This window comes from Alligator mississippiensis, chromosome 1 (assembly GCF_030867095.1).
Source record: "Alligator mississippiensis isolate rAllMis1 chromosome 1, rAllMis1, whole genome shotgun sequence".
Lineage (NCBI taxonomy): Eukaryota > Metazoa > Chordata > Crocodylia > Alligatoridae > Alligator > Alligator mississippiensis.
In genome coordinates this window covers 366,383,176-366,403,536 of record NC_081824.1, presented here as the reverse complement: position 1 = coordinate 366,403,536, position 20,361 = coordinate 366,383,176, and the positions used below count along the sequence as shown (strand labels likewise).

The following is a 20,361-nucleotide window of genomic DNA, read 5'->3' as shown; positions in this document are numbered from 1 at the left end:
ACTACTTCAAGGCTTTGCTAAATTTACTAGGCCTTACTTTATACAAGGCCTCACTACATCTTAAACTTTAATTAGGCTTTTAACAACAACGTATAGCTTAATATCTAAACAAATACAGAAAAACACTTGATATAGTCTTCATAGAGCCTTCAGCAAGCACCTTTATCACACAGGCACACTTTTCAGCTGTCACAGTAGACATCCTTCATTTCTTCACAATACTAGCTCAAGTTATCTGCATTTGAGTTAACTCCTCTCAAGCTAGCCTAGTTTAAGCAAGAAGAGCCATGCAGGAAAATATTACTCCAGTTGCACATGGTGCTTGTACTAACAGTTGATGGATAGACCTGTAAGATTAGACTCATCATTACATGTTTTGTAATAGGTATCATGGAGATACAGCTCATCTCCAACTTCATCTCCCATTGTGTGCTGACTTGCAGGCCTACTTTACTGCATTGTTCATACAAACTTAGGTGTTATCAAAAGTAAAAGTACTTGACTTGTGTATGTGCAAATGTGTGTACATATTATCTGGCTATGTAGAACATGGTTTGTGTGTACCTGGATATTTTGCCCCCGAATTCATAAGATTTCTCTCTTGAACTTCTGACCTACAATAGCCATGACTACAAATCAGTGGGTATTCACACTAGTGGCAAAACTCCTCATTTCAGTGAGAGCAGGATTAGACAATTAGTATGCATGTAGTGGTTTGTGTCACACAAGTGAGGGGAAAATCTGGCTTCTTAAATTGAACCTTATGGCTATAATAACTGTTTAAAAAATAATCATGCCCAAGTTATTAATAAGGAAGGGGAAAGCTACCAATGAGGGTTACTTTTACATCATGTCCTCCTAGGTTGGATTTTTCCTTACTTTTTTTAGTTTACTAATTTTGGTACATTTTTACACTTTTCTATCAAGAAGTTCCTCACAGTAGTCTGCTGATGCTTCTCTTAAACTCTTTTCTCCTATAAAATATCATGAAGAAGCTTTCTACAGAGATATTCTAAACTATTTTTTTGTGTTTCCTAATTCAACCAAAAATATTCACATAACTATATCTCCTTGTCCAAATGAAACAAACAAAACAGCACTTGTGATGCTCCATAAAATGTGCGTCAATCTATTTAGTCAATGGAAAGATGAATTGCAAGAGATTTAAATTTTTCTCTTACAAGGAAACCTGAGGAAAAAGCTTTTGTTTCCTAGACAATAAATCACACTGAAGGAAGACTCACCATCCAATGTGTCCTTCCTCAGGGTTAGACAAAGCACCATAGCCCTCCTCTGGCACCTCCTGCCCACAGGCCCTTCAGTGTTTGAAGTGACGGATTCTTCTAAAAGAGCCTTCCAGCCAGGTTGCATTTAATCCCACCTTTTCCATTTCTCCCATTTGTCTATACAGTTGTCTATGCAATTCCAGAGCCCAAATAAAACCTCAAAACAGGTAGTACCCTGCCCAACACTGTTTTTAACATCACGTTTGGGTATCTCCCATGTAGTCTTTTTGTAGCAGTCCCTTCAACTGTTTTGTTGGGGGTTTTTTTAAAGATTTCTTAACTGCCTTCTACCTACCCTGTACCTCACAATTAAGCATCTAAGAATAAATCCAAATGAGGACATTAGCAGATGTCTTTAATGAGGACATTAGCCCATGTCTAAAATTGTGAACCAAAACCCCTTGCCCAACAGCCTCTTGCCCTTATAAGTGCCCATTTACTAGGTCCTTCCCTGAAAGTTGCCTACATGCATTTTTTCTTATTGTGCATGTGTGCAGAACTGTCCTAGGTCTGAGCAGCTCACCCTCTAGATCCCATCTAAGCCTGTTTGCCATTCAGGAGCAAGGGAGTGATCCAGCTATGTCCCATAAGGGAACCTTGTTTATAAAACATGTCCACACCTGACACTTATGAAGAGGATTGGATGCAGCTCTAGATATTTTCTTTTTAAAATGTGGCTGGAGGAGGGTGTCCAAGTTTGATGTCCTCAGCTGAACAGGTTTAAATCAACATGTTCCAACTCCCAGGTGATTGTCCTAGCAAGGCATCCTCACCTGGTCAGGAAGTAGAAAGCAAGATTCATGAAGTGAGAATGAGAGAGCATGCTCAAGGGGGAGTTAGCTATGTAATCCAGTGATGAGGGCACTCCTTTTGAAGGGGGGAAACCTGAGGTCTCTGTTCCCAGGAGTGTTAAACAGTTATTCAGGCCTGCATTCAATCCTGGAAGCAGAGGAATCTAGATTCTGTATTGGGAGGATCAAGCTTCCCACATGGACTGTTATAGCTCTCATTTTTTTTACAGCACTCTAGTCCACAAGCCACATCCCTGGAACTTGACCTCTTTTCCCATAACCCAACACAGATGTTGCTCTTCTTCTTCTTCCTCCCTTCAAAAGATCTTTTCTGGTTCTTTAAGAGACTCATCTCCTGGTCTGAAATACACAACACATTCATAAGGGTAATTGAGCTCTTGGCCTCATAGTAATCTTTTTCCCAGCAAGAGTTTTATACATCCTATCACACACTCATTCACATAGTTTGTATTTGTTCACAACTGGATTCCTAAAACTGGATTGCACCTTATCAGTCTGTAAACATTTGCATAATTCCTTTCCACCTTAAACTTGGCTTGAGCCAATGTAATGAGTTCCCTTTGTTACAAACACTAAATGAATATAGTACTAGATTTTTTAAAACAAATATTTGTATAAAAAGTGTTCCTGACACATTTTGCTAACACACCAACAATCCTTTAAGCAGGTTTCTTCCTCTATCAGCTATATGAGCATACCAGCTGTTACAGCCTATGTGGTGTTAAACAAGTAGGGGAGTTTATTATTAGATCTCTGGAATTGAGACTCTTCTTTCTAATTGGTTATTAACCTTTAGATCCTAAATATGCAGGAGAGGATCTTATGCAATCAATGTTGTCTGTACCTTTGAGTGAAAATCACCTGTCTTACTGATAACATACATTAAAATGGGAATCTAAAGATAGCTAGTAAGTTTCCTATATGGAATGGGAAATTTCATCAAGAATTAATTAAATTGAAAATTCTGTTCAATTTATTCGTAACATACCTGTGGTGGTAGCCACACACTGCTTAGTATATTTAATTGTTGGCATAAGCATTGCATTATGTGAAATGGCAGTTCATTAAGATAAACATACTTAGAAATCATATGGAATCCATGAAGAAATAGTAAGTTGGTTTTAGTTCAGTTTGATCAAAGGTGTAAATCTGGCTAACAGCTTTTGTTGGTCCCAGTGTACTTCTGATCTTAGAACAGTTTATCTCTTGAGATGATCTCTAAATGGGGAAGGCAAAAGAAAGGGCATGGCTTTGCTGAGCTAGCAGAGCTCAGTGTGTGAACAGCAAGTTCTTGGCTATGTTTTAATAGTTGACATTGGAGTTCTGCATTGCTGTGGATACCGCAAGGAGTCTGAATAAAAGGACAAAATCTTCTGGGAAGGATCATGCTAATTTCTGGCTAAATTTTCCAAGAGATGCATTTGAAATGCAGACTTGCAAATAAATATATATTTTTTTAAGTGCTGTGTATGTAGCTAGTGAAACTAGACATGGAGAGAGAGGGAAAATTCCAGATTTTACTGAGCACTTTTCACATGCAAATACCATGTATTTGGAAATATTAGGGAAAAGCCAGAGAAACTTGATTTCTTTTTCCTTAAATAAAATGACAAAATCAGTAGATGCAGAGAATACAATACACAATGTCTTCAATTTTAATAGTGGTGTTGGACTGTATCGCATGGAATCCTATTTGAAGGTTTAATTCAAATTAACCTGGATACCAACACTGTCATGTAGTATAAAAGCCTACTTCAAGATTGTAAACAAAGAAGAAAATGATAAATGGCAATGCATTGAACAGGTGGTTGAAGCTGTCTAAAGGAAAAACCCAAGGGATCTCTGTTAAACTCCTCTTATTTGGCATCTGCATGATTTTTCTATTCATTCGATGGGTATTGTACAACAATGAAAGACTAAAATCAAAATAAACAATCATAACTTATAGATTCATAGATTCATAGATGTTAGGGTCGGAAGGGACCTCAATAGACCATCGAGTCCGACCCCCTGCATAAGCAGGAAAGAGTGCTGGGTCTAGATGACCCCAGCTAGATACTCATCTAACCTCCTCTTGAAAACCCCCAGGGTAGGGGAGAGCACCACCTCCCTTGGGAGTCCGTTCCAGACCTTGGCCACTCGAACTGTGAAGAAGTTCTTCCTAATGTCCAATCTAAATCTGCTCTCTGCTAGCTTGTGGCCATTGTTTCTTGTAACCCCCGGGGGCGCCTTGGTGAATAAATCCTCACCAATTCCCTTCTGTGCCCCCGTGATAAACTTAAAGGCAGCCACAAGGTCACCTCTCAACCTTCTCTTGCGGAGGCTGAAAAGGTCCAGGTTCTCTAGTCTCTCCTCGTAGGGCTTGGTCTGCAGGCCCTTGACCATACGAGTGGCCCTTCTCTGGACCCTCTCCAGGTTATCCGCATCCTTCTTGAAGTGTGGCGACCAGAATTGCACGCAGTACTCCAACTGCGGTCTGACCAGCGCCTGATAGAGGGGAAGTATCACCTCCTTGGACCTATTTGTCATGCATCTGCTGATGCACGATAAAGTGCCATTGGCTTTTCTGATGGCTTTGTCACACTGCCGACTCATGTTCATCTTGGAGTCCACTAGGACTCCAAGATCCCTTTCCCCCTCTGTGCCACCCAGCAGGTCATTCCCTAGGCTGTAGGTGTGCAGGACATTTTTCCTCCCTAGGTACAGCACTTTGCATTTCTCCTTGTTGAACTGCATTCTGTTGTTTTCTGCCCACTTGTCCAACCTATCCAGGTCTGTCTGCAGCTGTTCCCTGCCCTCCGGCGTGTCCACTTCTCCCCATAGTTTTGTGTCATCTGCAAACTTGGACAGAGTACATTTGACTCCCTTGTCCAAGTCACTGATGAAGACATTAAAGAGTATCGGTCCAAGGACTGAGCCCTGCGGGACCCCACTGCCCACACCCTTCCAGGTCGAGACCGACCCATCCACCACGACTCTCTGGGTGCGACCCTCTAGCCAATTTGCCACCCACCGGACTGTGTAGTCATCCACATCACAGCCTCTTAACTTGTTCACCAGTATGGGGTGGGATACTGTATCGAAAGCCTTCCTGAAGACTAAGTATACGACATCCACTCCTCCTCCTGTGTCCAGGCATTTCATAACCTGGTCATAGAAGGAAACTAGACTGGTCAGGCACGATCTGCCCGCCACAAACCCATGCTGGTTTCCCCTCAGCATAATTTGCCCTGCTGGGCTCTCACAAATGTGAGCCTTGATAATTTTTTCAAAGACTTTACCAAGGATGGAGGTGAGACTGACTGGCCTATAGTTGCCTGGGTCCTCCTTCCTCCCCTTTTTGAAAATGGGGACCACGTTAGCCCTTTTCCAGTCCTCCGGGACTTGGCCTGTGCGCCACGAGCGTTCGAATATTCCCGCCAGTGGCTCTGCAATGATGTCGGCCAGTGCCTTCAGCACCCTTGGATGGAGCTCATCCGGGCCTGCCGACTTAAAGGCATCCAGTTCTTCCAAGTGACTCTGCACCACCTCAGGATCTACGTATGGAAGTCTGGCGCCTTGCTGCTGCCTCTCTACAACCCCAGTGAGAGACTTGTCGTGTCTCTCACTTAGGAACACTGAGGCAAAGAACTCGTTGAGGAGTTCAGCCTTGTCCCACCTGTCTGTCACCAATTGTTTCTGCCCATTTAGCAAGGGTCCTATTCCTCCCTGGGCCCTCCTTTTACTCCCAATATATCTAAAAAACAATTTCTTGTTGTCTTTTACTTGGGTTGCCATCCTCAGCTCCATGGTAGCTTTGGCCCGTCTAACTGCCTCCCTACAAGCACGAGCAGAGGAGGTATATTCATCTTTAGTGATCTCACCTTGTTTCCACTTTTTATGTGCTCCCCTTTTGGCCCTTAGGCTGCCCTGGATTTCTCTGGTCAGCCATGGAAGCCTCAGCCTTATCAGCACAAATTCAGTCACTTAAGGAAAATTCCTCCTCCCTTAAATGGGAAAGGACCTCATTTAAATTGAACTTTAATTAACCACCCTTTGCAGTGTGGTGCTTTCTTTTATGCTCCTCACTCACTTCATAAGGCAAAATTCTGTCCTTTTGAAATACATAAAAGCAATTTTTGTAGGTCTGTGTCAAAGTGCTGCATAGCATACACCATCATTTTATTATTTTTTCCAATGGACGATCTAGTTTTGTTTGTGTGTTTATGGCTTCCATTTTACAAGCTTCTGGAAATCAGCCAATACTTAATCAGCATCAATTCTTTGTCAGTATAGTTGTTTATATTTAAACACGTGCTATACATTACGTACTTATTAGTGTCTGTATCAGAAAGAAGCAAGTAAGTAGTCTATGGTGTACTAGACATAGTAGAAGCCAGCTGAGTAACTGATCAGAATTGTACCAGAAATAAGTAACCTTCTGTGAAACCCAAGGTACAAAAAAGTGGGAAGACCTGAATTTTAATGGGAATCCTAGGAATGACTTGCTGTGTAATCTTAAACACTTAACATCTTTTCCTTTGCTTCCCCATTTGTGAAAGGGGGTATTAGCTGTTTATCCCTTTTACTTCCTAAAGAGACAGGAAGGTTTAATTAACAAATATTTATGTAGACACCTTGATGTTTTGAGGCTGCCAACTGGGATGTCAGTTGCTCTGGTGAGTAGCAGACCACCACGGCAACTGGTAGTAGGCCACACAGCTTTAGAAACCCCAGTTTGAAAATGTTGGTCTTACTGTCTAAATTTGTGCATCCTTAAATGGAGGCATCTAGCATTAAAAAAAACCCTTTGAAGATTAGGAACAAAATGTGTGGTCCTGCTCAGCGTGGTTGCCTAGCAGCAGCAGCAGCACTCTGTCACAGAAAACCCAGCACTCAGCTGAAGTGTTTTTTCAGAGAATAGGTTAGAAATACTAATTTACACGGGAAGATACTATTGTCTGCTCCCGCAGGAAACAAGACCTCAGATTTCAGAGATTCTCATAAAAAAAAAACAGAGTACACACTATCGTACTATTTTTATGTTCATATTGAAGCACCAGGAAGAACTCTATATAACTCATTTAGTTACCTTATAGTAGACAAGCATGCTCTTTTTTTTTTTTTTATGGATTTCTTCCTAATGTGAAATTTTTAAGGTAACATTTTAATAAGGGTCCAAACCCTATTTTTTCCCAGCAGCTTGTCATTGTGCACTTGAAGTTTCTTAATACCATGATTTTTTTTTTTATTTGGCTTAGGCATTTACTTTCTCCTCCCCTACCGTTGTGCAAGACCTTCCTTTGCAGGTACCCAAACATGTTAGGCCCCTGGCAGGCATTACAATTAAAGATACTACTAACCTTTTATCACACCATAAATAGTAACTCTACCACACATTCAAGGAATTAGCAGCATGACAAAATGGGAAACAGTCCACAGAAATATTCCACAAAAGATATGTAACATTTTTTATGGCTAATGTCCATGATGCCTTAAATTGAAGCTGTGACAGGGTAACCAGGACTGGCTCCAGATTTCAGTATGGTGCTGGACCTGGGATCAACAATCATCTGATTATCTCAGCCCCAGGACCACACCAGAGTCTTGAACTGTTCTCATGAAGGTTCCAGGGCTTGAACCTACAATTGGCAGTCCCAGCCCTGGGACTGTAGGGAGGTCTTGAACCAGTTCTGCTGTGGCCCGGGGGCTGCACCCCAGCTGGAGCTGCACCAGGCTGGCAGTCCAGCCCAGAGGTCCTGGGGCTGGGACTACCAGTTGTTTGTTCCAGCCCCAGGAGCATATGGGAGTCTGAAACTGGCGCCTGTGGGTTCCCAGGGCTGGGACCAACAATCAGTTGATTGTCTGTCCTGGCCCCGGGACCCTTCAGGATTCAGCCCAGCTGCAAGCACTTAGTTTCAGCTTGTGGCACTAGTAAGTAGTAGTAGTGCCATTAGGATCTGATCCCAAAATTTCACAACCTGCCATGCACATGTGGCATGGCAAGAGGTACAATTGTTAAGATCAAGGATTGGATCCCATTGTGCCATTAAATTCATGTGTGCCTGGGGCTTTATAGTGCTTTGTTGTTGGGGATGGAGTTAAGCATGTCTAAAGAACATAGCCAAATTAGTGCTCTAGGGCCAGATTTAAAAAAAAAAAGTATAAATACTTTCATTTGGATGTTGCCAGTGCCAAACCTCCCAATGAAATGGAGTAGAGGTTGTGGGTGTTATTGGCACTTTGCCCAAAAACCTTGCCAACCTCTGCTTTTTCTATTTTAGAAATACTGTACCTGTTATGTCCTAGGATTATGTTTGCCTTTTTCATGCCTTAATCACATTGTTGCCTCCGTTAGCTTAATTGATGATACACCCCTGTTCTTCTCTTCCATTGCAAATAGATATGTTACCTGCTTATGGTTTCTAAACATGTGATTTTGCACTTTGTTCTATTGAATTTCATCCCATTTTTTATTACGCTAGTATTAAAATATGTTCCAATTTTTGTATGATATTCTGATCCTCCTTTTGTATTGACAGTGCTGCCTTTGAGTAATTTTGAGTCTTCAGCAGATTTCATTAGCCAATTTGTAGCTTCAAAAAAAAATTAGATTGAAGTTCTGGACTTTCTTAAAAAAATCCAAATCTTAGCTGTATAATCAAAGCAGCTGATCCCTATATTGCTGTGACTCTGCACATCAGGTTTCCTGACTGAACTAGCTGAGTTGGTCTTGGAAGCAGGGTTAAGGATACCCAGATGTATTGTCTTGGGTGACTTCAACATCCAGGCTGGAGCAGGACTTATATCACTTCCATTGTTACCATGGGGCTATCTCAAGTAGTAACTGGGCTGACATAGGTGTGGCACACATTGGACCTAATGTTTGCACATACCTTCATATAAGAATACCATTTATTGTGGAGGGTTTGTTAAGATACCCCTGTGGTGGTTGGAACACAACCTTTCAAAGGTGCTTACCCTCTCCTCCAATGCCCCTGTTACGTGGTAGAGGACCTAAGCTTGTCCGATCCCAGAGACGCATGGAGCCAGTAGGATTCCAGATCTTTCTCGGGCAGGGCTGCCATGTCATCTGGCCTACAAGGCTCCCCAGGGATCAGAAATTAGGCAGTGGAGAAGGAGTGGCGCCATTCCCTTGCTGCCAGTGTTTTAGACCTGTGGGGATCCCCAAGACCTATACATTAGTCCTGGTGTGTAGGGGCAGCATGGACTGGCAGGACCTCATCCCAGCACACAGGGCCAGAAGGAGGTGATGCTTGGCCCTAGGGCCCAATTCTAGTTCACAGGTCTGGAAGGGGGTAGCATAGGGCCTGATCCTGGCTTGTGGGGCTGAGAGGAGGTGGCACCAGTCTCCAGGACTAGGAAGGAGCAGCACCAGCTCCCAGGACCTGATCCCAGGGCCCACAGGTGGTGGTGCCAGGCCCCAGGTCCTAATCCGTGCACTGGCCCTTCACTACTCATCTGGGCCAAGAATCTAAAAGCTTGAGCGCCCGGCAGGGCTAACCGGACCTTATCATGCACCCACAGGTGCATCTTAAGTAGGTCTAAGGAGATGATCCTCCCCTTCTACACGACACTGGTCAGGCCACAGCTGGAGTACTGTGTCCAGTTCTGGGCACCCCACTTCAAGAGGGATGTGGACAACATTGAGAGGGTCCGGAGGAGGGCCACCTGCATGATCCGGGGACAGCAGGGCAGACCCTACAATGAGAGGCTATGGGACCTGAACCTGTTCAGCCTTCACAAGAGAAGGCTGAGGGGGGACCTGGTGACCGTCTATAAACTCACTAGGGGGGACCAGAAGGGTTTAGAGGAGACCTTGTTTCCCCTGGCACTCCCCGGGATAACAAAGAATAACAGCCACAAGTTGTTGGAGAGTAGGTTTAGATTAGACATCCGTAAGAACTACTTCACAGTTAGGGCGGCTAGGATCTGGAACCAACTTCCAAGGGAAGTGGTGCTGGCTTCTACCCTGGGGATCTTTAAGAAGCGGCTTGAAGCCTACCCGACTGGGGTCATTTGAGCCCAGTTTTCCTCCTGCCCAGGCAGGGGGTCGGACTTGAAGATCTACAAGGTCCCTTCCGACCCTACTTCTATGATTCTATGATTCATTGCTCTAGAGTCTAGGGGATGATCCACTAGACTCTAGAGCAATGACCCTGAAGGCTACTCTGTTGATGACCTGGTTGATCTGTTGACAGACAGTGGCACAATTCCCCCCTAGTATACAGCTGACTTGAGGCACCTGATGTGGGTGGGTATGCTGTTAGACCACAGGTGGCTTTTGATACACCTTTGGCAGATACAGCATGGATCTGCTTAACTAGCATCCATTGGCAGATCAATATGTAGAACACAGATTTCTTTCCTGGGAACTAAGAGCCAGATTGACCCTGAAGAGCTTAAATTTCTTTAAAACTATGGCCTTAATAAATAGAGCACAGTTGCTTTGATTTTAATATTAATTTTAGCAAGAGAGACTTTAATACAAGCCATACTCTATTCATACAGTTTAATTGGAATGTCATTGCATCTGCCAAGTGCCATCTGACAGAACTGTTCCTGGTGGTTAATTGCCCAGTTAACCCAGGCTGCCCCCACTCAAAAACTGAAACTTACACAGTCCACTGTGACAAAATCACCTGTATTTGGAATGGCTTGGGGATGTCCAATTTTGCTGCAGTCAGAGTTTAAATTTAGGAAGGCTCTGTCTTGTCCACTTTATATGGATTTGTTTCAGTTGCTGTCGCCCACTGAGACAGAGGATGTGCTTGGGGGGATGCAGGTGACCAGCTCTGAACTGGGCCTATATCCATCCTGGCTTGTAGAAACTAGTTGAGGGAGGCTGGGGCCACTGTTGGTAGAGGTTGTCAGTGCCAGCCTTCAGGAGGGCAGAGTTCTGGACATTCATAAGTCTGGCTCATACTTAAGAAACCGTTGTTTGATGTTGACTTCCCAGCCAGCTACTATTGTCTCCATCCTCCCCTTTTTGGGGAGGGTCATTAAACAGGTAGATACCCAGTAGCTCCAGATGCATCTGGACATGAATGGATTCCTTGACCCTTGTCAGTCTGGCTTTCACTTTGGGTATAGCATGGAAACTGTCCATGTGGCTTTAGTTGATAGTCTTTGCTTAGAAATTGACAAGAGAAATTGTGCCCCATTGGTCTCACTAAAACTTTCAGTGGCTTTTGACACTGTTGGCCATAAAGTGTTGATAAAGCATTTACATGACTTGGTGTGAGTATTTGTAGAACTGCTCTTCATTGATTCTTCACTTTCTTAGCAAGGAGGTCCCAGAGTGTGTTGATAGGCAAGTGGTTGTTACCCCCTCAGGACCTTCTCTATGGTTCCACCAGGGCTCCATCTTGCTCCCCTCCTATTCATTGTTCATATAAGGCTGCTGCATGTGGAGATTGGAGTGAGGTGCCATCAGTATGCTGATGACACCCAGCTTCATTTTTCTTTCCCATCTATGTTGGTCCCCACAGTCCTTTCTCAGTGTCTGGCTGTAATCAGGAACTGAATGCAGTTGAATCATTTGAAGCTGAATCCAGAGAAGATAGAAGTGGTGGGCAGTTCACCATGAATTACATACATAAAGCTATTGGAAATCAGCATAAACTCTGGAACACTATATATGTGCTCCTGGTGACCCACCCCCATCATAAAGGGATACTACCTATTGGAGATCTCTAGTTGTCACTCAGATTTACAGTGGTGGGGTGCTGTTCAATCCTCTGTTGCACCTGGATCTTCAGGGGGCGATGGTAGCTAGGACTGCCTTTCACCAGCTCTGAGAATGCTGTGACCCTTTCTTTCAGATTTGGATCTGACCATGCCTTTGTAATCTCAAGGCTAGACTACTGCAGTGCACGCTGCTTGAGGCTGCCCTTGAAGTTTATCCAGAAGTTGCAGTGGTACAGAATATAGTGGCCCACCTTCTGTGATAGAAGTGGATAGCTAGGGGTGACATCAGTTTTTCAGAGTCTGAATTGGCTTCCAGTAGCTTTCTGTGCATAGTTCAAGGTGTTGGTTTTGACCTATCGGACTCTAAATGGCCTGGGCCTCTCTGTACCTTAAACGACTGTGTTCTTCCTTATGACCCATTGGGACCACTAAGATCAGCCAAGAACAACCTCCTGCAAGTACTGTCAGTGTACCAAGCAACAAAAACACATGGGAGGTCATTCTTTCATAGATTTCATAGACATTAGGGCTGGAAGGGACCTCGGAAGATCATCGAGTCCAGCCCCCCACCCAAAGGGCAGGACGTCAGCTGGGGTCATAGGATCCCAGCAAGATAAGCATCCAGTTTAATCTTGAAGGTGTTCAATGAAGGCGCTTGAACAACCTCCGGTGGCAGGCTGTTCCAGACCATGGGGGCTCGGACAGTAAAGAAATTCTTCCTTATGTCCAGCCTGAAACGATCTTGTAGTAGTTTGTGACCATTCGTCCTCGTCATCCCTTGGGGCGCTCTGGTGAACAAACGTTCCCCTAGATACTGATGGTCACCCCTGATAAACTTGTAGGTGGCCATCAGATCACCCCTGAGCCTGCGCTTTTCCAGGCTAAAGAGCCCCAGGGCTCTCAGCCTGTCATCGTAGGGTCTGCTTCCCTGACCTCTGACCATGCACGTGGCTCTTCTCTGGACTCTCTCAAGCTTCTCCACATCCTTTTTGAATTGTGGAGCCCAAAACTGGACGCAGTACTCCAGCTGCGGCCTCACTAAGGCCGAGTACAAGGGGAGAATGACGTCCCGGGATTTGCTTGAGAAGCATCTATGGATGCAAGCCAGCGTTTTGGTCGCTTTACTAGCCGCAGCATCGCATTGCAGGCTCATGTTCATCTTGTGGTCAATGATAACCCCCAAGTCTCTTTCTTCCATAGTGCTAACCAACATAGCACTGCCGAGCCTATAAGGATGCTGCGGGTTTTTTTTCCCCAAGGTGGAGAACCTTGCATTTATCGGCGTTGAACACCATCAGATTCTCATCCGCCCACTTGCTGAGCCTGTCCAGGTCAGCCTGGATCATCCGCCTGTCTTCTGGCGTGGATACTTTGCCCCAAAGTTTGGTGTCATCGGCGAACTTGGCCAGTCCGCTTCTGACTCCAGTGTCCACATCATTAATGAAGATGTTGAACAGTATGGGTCCAAGGACAGAGCCCTGGGGGACCCCACTGGTCACAGGACACCACGATGAGTGACTTCCATCAATTACTACCCTCTGGTTCCGACCCCGGAGCCAATTTTCCAGCCAGTGGATCGTGGGGGACCCAAGGCGACAATTGGCCAGTTTCTCCAAGAGACGATCATGGGACACCAGATCGAAGGCTTTTTTGAAGTCAAGATATATGACATCAATCTCATCTCCCTTGTCCAGGTGATAGGTCATCTGGTCGTAGAAGGAAATGAGATTGGTCAAGCAAGACCTACCCGCAACAAACCCGTGCTGGCTATCCCTTAAGATGTTGGCGTCGGCCAGTCCATTAAGGATGGCCTCCTTAATAAACTTTTCTAAGATCTTCCCCGGGATAGAAGTCAGGCTGATGGGCCTATAGTTAGCCGGATCCACTTTCCTCCCTTTCTTGAAGATAGGCACCACGTTGGCCTTCTTCCAGTCTTCGGGCACTACACCAGAGCGCCAAGAGTTTTCAAAGATCTGCGCTAGAGGCTGGGCTATGATGCTCGCCAGCTCCTTGAGTACCCTGGGGTGAAGATTGTCAGGGCCAACTGACTTGAAAGTATCCAGCTTCTCAAGATGTTCCTTCACAAAGTCAGCATTAATGGAGGGCAGGGGATCACCCTCACCCGGACTTCCAGGCCCTGTAGCGGGCACAGGCATCCCATGGGGTTGATGAAAGACCGACGCAAAGTACCTATTTAATAGGTTGGCTTTTTCCTGGGCGTCAGTTGTCAGTCGCCCCATCTGGTTCAGCAGGGGTCCAACGTTGCCCCTGCTTTTCCTCCGGCTCCCCACATATCTGAAAAAGGACTTTTTATTGTCCTTGATGCTCAAAGCTAGCTGGAGTTCAGTTGCAGCCTTGGCTTTCCTGGTCTGCTCCCTACAGGACCGGACCAGTGCAGAATAATCCTCCTTAGAGGTGACTCCCATCCTCCATCCTTTGTAGGCCTTTCTTTTTAGCCTCAGGAGGTCTGCTAGGTCCCTGGAGAGCCAGGGGGGCTGCTGTGCCCTCTTGCTGCCTTTCCTCCGAGATGGAATAGACTTAGTTTGTGCATTGAGGATCGCTCCCTTGAGGAGCAACCACTCTTCTTGAACTCCCCTCTCCCTGTGGTCACAGTCCCTTAGGGCCTCACTGACAAGCCTCCTGAGCTTGTTAAAGTTGGCTTTCCTGAAGTCAAGGACTTGCGTGTTGCTGACTGACTTGCCAGCTTTTCGGCGGATGGTGAAGGTGATCAGCTCGTGGTCGCTGTCACCCAGCTTCCCATCGATCACTAGGTCGCCGACTAGGTCCTCCCCAGTAGCCAGCACCAGGTCGAGCAGCGCTTTGTCTCTCGTTGGCCCATAGACTTCTTGAGTCAGGTAGAGGTCATCCACGCACGAGAGGAAGCTCTGCGACCGCTCAGATTTTGCTGAGCGATCCTCCCACGAAATGTCCGGGTAATTGAAGTCACCCATGACAACCATGGTCCTGGAGCAAGCTGCCTCAGCCAGTTCCTGGGCAAACTCCTGGTCTAGCTCAGGACTTTGGGTGGGAGGTCTGTAATAGACTCCCACCATTGTGTCCCCTGTGCCGTGTTCCCCACGGATTTTAACCCAGAGGGTCTCCAGCCGTCCACCCTGGTCGCCAATATCGGCTTGCAGGGACGCGTAGCTTTCCTTAACATAGAGAGCTACACCCCCGCCCCTTTTCTCTACACGATCCCTCCTGTACAGGGTATAGCCATCTATCTTGGTAGTCATCCCTCAACTCTGGAGCTACCTCCCACTTGTGACCCACCAGAGCCTGAGTGTGGACATGATCTGGAAGTGCTATAAGAGCTTCCTATTTGGTCATCTAGTCTGGTCCCTGGTTAAAGGCAGTATCGTCCCTGACTAAATCATCCCAGTCAAGTACCTAACCTGCTCTTGAAAATTTCCAGGGATGGAGATTCTATAACTTTTCTAGGTAGCCTCTTCCAAAGCTAAACTAACCTCATAATCAGAAAGTTCTTCCTCATTTTCAACCAGAACTTCCTCTGCTTCAGCTTGAGGCCATTGGTCCGAGTCCTATGCCCTCCAGTCACAAAGAAAAGGCCATCTCTATCCTCACTATAATCACTCTAAGAATTTGAAGACTGGTATCAAATTCCCTTTCAGTCTTCTTTTCTCCAGACTTCATAACCCTAGGTCTTTCAGCCTTTCATCGTAAGTCGTGTTTCCCAGGCCTCGGTTTTTTGCAGCTCTTTACTCAACTCTTTTCAGTCTGTCCACATTTTTCTTGAAGTGTCAGGCCTGAAACTGTGAACACGTTGCTCAAGTGAAGTCTTACCAGTGCTGATTAGAGTGGAAGAATCACTTCCATTGATTTGCAAGAGCCAATTGTGTTAATATAACCCAGTATGCTGTTGGTCTTTTTATACAAGGGCACACTGTTAGCTCACATTCAGTTTATGGTCCACTGTAACCCCCAAGTCTTCCTCTGCAGTATTGCAGCCTAATCAATCCAATCTATACTTTTGCATGCAATTATTCCATTTCAAGGGCAGGACTTTGCATTTTTTCCTTGTTAAACCTCATCTGATCTATTTTTGGACCATTTCTCCAGTATATTCTGGTCATTCTGGATCATAGCCCTACCCTCCAGAGTATCTGCAATTCCAGTAGTATATTGTTTCATTTTCTTCTGTAAACTGTTCTGAGCCTTTGTTGAGTGAGTGGCATATAAATCTAATAAATAAAGATTCTTCACCTTAAACTCAGCCTTCAGCTTCTAAGGCTTGATGTTGCCCCCATGAAAGTCTGTGATAAGCCTTCAATTGACCAGGTTGGGACATGAATGGACATTTAATGCCCCCAAATTCAGAAAGCCATAGGCTTACCCTTATAGGTTTATGCACTTCATCTTTTTTCTGTCTTTGGAGACCTGAGTAGGTCAAGCGTTCTATCCATTTAATGTATTTTGTTTATGAAAGATTTTTTAATGTTATCTAATTAAATTAAGTAGGAGCTGAGAGTTGTGATATTATTAAATTAATTACATAAAACTCTTAAGTTTCCGTGGGGAGAGTTTCACAAGGGAAGAGCCGCTGACACTTAGATTCAAAAGTGTTCCTACAAAATTTCTTTGGGAATAAGACACACCTTATATGCCTGCAGCATTTCTATGAGCAACAGGTTGGATTTTTGTCTTGGTTGTGTTCCAGCTTTTCTTGAACTCTGTTTAGGAAAGGGAAATCTTTATGAAGCAGCTTTCCTTTAATTTTGTGTTTATTGTTGAAAAGTTTTATGAGTGCATTTCTTTTGTGCCTCTCTTTCATAGTGATGTTTTTCTTGCATGAAAATTCCTTTCTTTGCATTTTCTGTTAAGCATATGTGAAAGAAATGTAGTTTTCAGCAGACTACTGAATCATTTACCAGGAGTAATCTTTTTTTTTTCTTGCAGCTGCAATAGCTCTTGAGAAGTCGAGGCTGTGGTTTACTCTTGAAAATAAAAAGACAAATTCAGTGGTGCATAACAGCTCATCTTAGTAATTACAGAAGTGTTTCAAATTGTTACCTTCTGCAGACTGCAGAAGAGTCTGTAATCTTGTGTTACGTTGAAGTGTGCAACTTGCAGTAAGTCTGAGTATTTTAGGAGACCTACAGCATACAGGCAGTATACTTGAGGGTTTTATAAGATTAGGATTGAAACCTTTTTGTTTTGTCTGTTGGTATAAATGACAAATGAAAGTAGAAAGGCTATATACCATTTTCACTTGCTCATTGGAGGAAGAGGAGGGTCTAAAATGCCAAGACTTTAACTAAGTACCATATTGTTCTGATTAAAAGTCAACCTTTATTTCCCTCAGAAAGAACCACAAAAATATAGCTAGTTTATAGGGGAGTTGACCTGTAATGAGATTAACATGGTTCTGTTTTCTAGAGCAGGTGACTCTACTCAGCACCCTTTGTAGCCACTCCAACTGTATGTAAAGCATGCCCTCCATAGTTATCTACTCCTGCATAGCGATGGGGTCAGCTCATGTGGGGAAGGGCCATGAGTCTGGGTGACCTAGATCACAAATGCCCAGCAGCTCCTGGGAATCTGCCTGGTCCACCTCTCTGGACAGGGAGGCAGGCTAAGAGCTCAGAAGCTGTAAGAAGTTCTATGTCAAGTTGGGGCTTCAGGACCCCTGGCTCCACACCAGGGAGCTGAGAAGCCTGGATGTGGTGTAATCCATATGACAAGCACCACTGGAGCCTCCGAGTCAGGAACAAGCCCAGAAGTGAATTTTGAAAGTTTGAAATCTAAACTGCTATTCAATTCCAGCCTTTTAACAATGGTCGGTCTTTGAACCTGTGAACAGTTTCCATTTAACTAAAAATGCTTATCTTGATATCCATTGACATAGAATTTTTAGGCTGAAGACAATATGGTGAAGCCTGGAGCAAAATTATCTTTGGTACAGAAGATACTTTTATTTTTCATTTTAGTATTTTCAGTGCATTTAATTGGTTGGGCTTTTCCCTTAGTTATTTGATTCTCCTGGGGGATTTTATAAGGTCAATAACAGAACTTTATCTGAAGTTATTGATTTACATCCAGGAGAAAAAGCTGATTTTCCTATAACTAAACCAGAAAAGTTGAGCTTGACTTAGATGTAGGGTTTTATACAGGGAGATATGGCTGCATGACAGTCTCAGATAACAGGATCTGCATTTTGCTCCTGAACCAAATCTGGGTCCCATTCAAATCTGTAGTTGGTCAAATCCAGGTCACCTCTCAGTGATAAAACCTCTATCGATAGGGATATTAAAGTATTCATCCTCTTTCATTAATGCTGTTGCATTAGTAGTGAAAATACAGACAATGAGGAACAATTTCCAGGAAACTTAGCAGATCTGAAAAAAAGATATGAAAAAGACCAATCTTCATTATTTTTGTATGGACACAATTTACTTCCCTAAAATTTTCATCTGAATTTTGCATCAGAGTTAAAATTGGACTATTTATGCTTTTACCTTTCATGTGTGGATGAAAAACTAGTTACACAATTTCATTTTCCAATTGCAAATCGTTTTCACATTGGCCATGTCTATACTATTACAATTCAGAGTTATTACTCAAGCTAGCTCTAAATACGCCAGCTCAGGTACAAGAAGTAGTAGCCGTTTTAGTGTGGTAGTTCATCTGAGCTAATAAACCCTGCTTCTTAGAGAAGCTTTTTTTTTTTCCCCTTTTGATTGTGTTATGTATTTTGGTTCTTAAATTCTCATCTTTTTGTAAACTCTTCTACTGGAATCAGTCCAAGTATTTTGAAAATCTATTAAATGTTTAAATATTAAGTCATGGGAACAGTTTGGACCTTCAAGACATGTCAAACTGGCAGTCATGTACAGCAGTGTGGCCACACAGCACTTAAAGCTTGCAAATGTTTTAGTTCCAGTTTATCAGAATCTGACCATTTTTCATCTCTCATTCAGCAAAGCTTGCATTTATTTCAAGGGCCATTTAGTAAGGGAGATAGACTTTGGTCCTATTAAATGATGGATTTCCACAAATTTTCTGTTTTTCCCAAAGTCTGTTTGACCAAGAAAAAGTCTATTTTTTCCCCATTTTTTCACAAAATCATTTACTTAACTAGGAATTTACATCTGACCACTTATTGAAACTGGGAGATCACAAATCTAATCTGGCTAAATCTTAGACTTTGGGATTGGGCTGAATGGCTATCCTAAAATGCCTGCTACGTGTGGTACATGTCACTTTTCTCCTTTTCCTAGTGGAAATCAGAAAGCAGGGTGTTTTCTCTGTCACCACTATTTCCAGCAGGGTTCATTGCATAAGAAAATTAAATTGTATTATTATTTCATCCTCAGACATAGAAGATTACCATTTATTACTACACTGACTTGTTATTTTTGTAACAGTAGGATAGGTGAGGGATAATATTATTTATCATGTGTATGAATACAGAGCAAAGGAACTGAGTTCCAATTTTTCTGTTAAATTCCACAGTTTATTTTACTTTCTCAAAAGTTATCTTCTGTTTTGATGGAGAAGACCATGCAAGTGCCTTTGTACATTCATAAATAATTGTTCCCCATTATCACTACATTTTTTAGAATATTGGTGAATAGTAGTAGACATTCATTTTTTTTTCATCTGAGGGTACCCTTTCAGAAACAGTATGAAAACTGAATAATGTTTCCAAATAAGTTTATCATCTAGATTTTAGTAATGGCAGACCAAACAGGTAGATCTGAAATGTTGGGACCATATTTTCATTATTTGATAACATTTGTCCAATGTTATCCCAGTGTTTTCAGAGCTTCATAGACTTTCTGAGAACAAAGGCTTCATTGGCAGATATTTAGTGGCTTGCACCTATATAATTGTTGCTAAGTATTAAGTCATCTTAAATTAATCTGTATGAATCTAGCATGGCTTGCATCAACTTCTCTTTTACTAAAAGTAATATTAAAAGTAAATAAATAATGCATGTCTTAAGATCATAGCTTTAAAACAATTTAGGTTCCTCAGGGTAAAAATCTGGCTCTGAGTTCCCAGAGAGGTAAACTACATGCTAAATACTGATCTGTCAATGGATGCTGTGCCCATCTCAGTTCGATTATCTGCTCCTGTGCCGCTTTGGAACGTGCACCTGGTCACAGACACGATGGGGCTTCGTGCGACCCCTGGGGAGGCCCTCGATCACTTCAGGGAGAACCCCAAAACTCCCCTGCCACAACTTGGGATGTATCTTCAGTGGTGGAGCCTCCCGTTGAGGGTACCTCTGGAGTTGTCGCATCCCCTGGTGGATGTACATGGGGCTTCACCTCCCCTACACCCCTTCCATATGCCAGCCCTCAAGACAAGCCTCAGGATCTTTAAGCGACTTACCCTCCAGTGATGTCAGTTCTGGACCTTCACATCCCTTTCTCTTTCATTGGTTCTACTTTTGTTTTGTTTGGACACTGGGGCCTCTGGATGTTCCACTCTCTGGCTTGTTAACATGGCAGAAAGAACCTTGTGTTTTATGGTCATCATCAGGGATCCTGGTTTTCTGATTTTAAAAAGTACCCAATTTTCAGATTAAAAAAGTAACCCCAAATCCA

At 43.6% G+C, this 20,361-nt stretch overlaps 1 protein-coding gene across 10 annotated transcripts in view; it reads left to right on the top strand.

The window, feature by feature from the left end:
• The window catches only part of MBNL2 (muscleblind like splicing regulator 2), a 184,162-nt gene that overhangs the window by 82,926 nt on the left and 80,875 nt on the right, over positions 1 to 20,361 (top strand). The window lies entirely within an intron of this gene.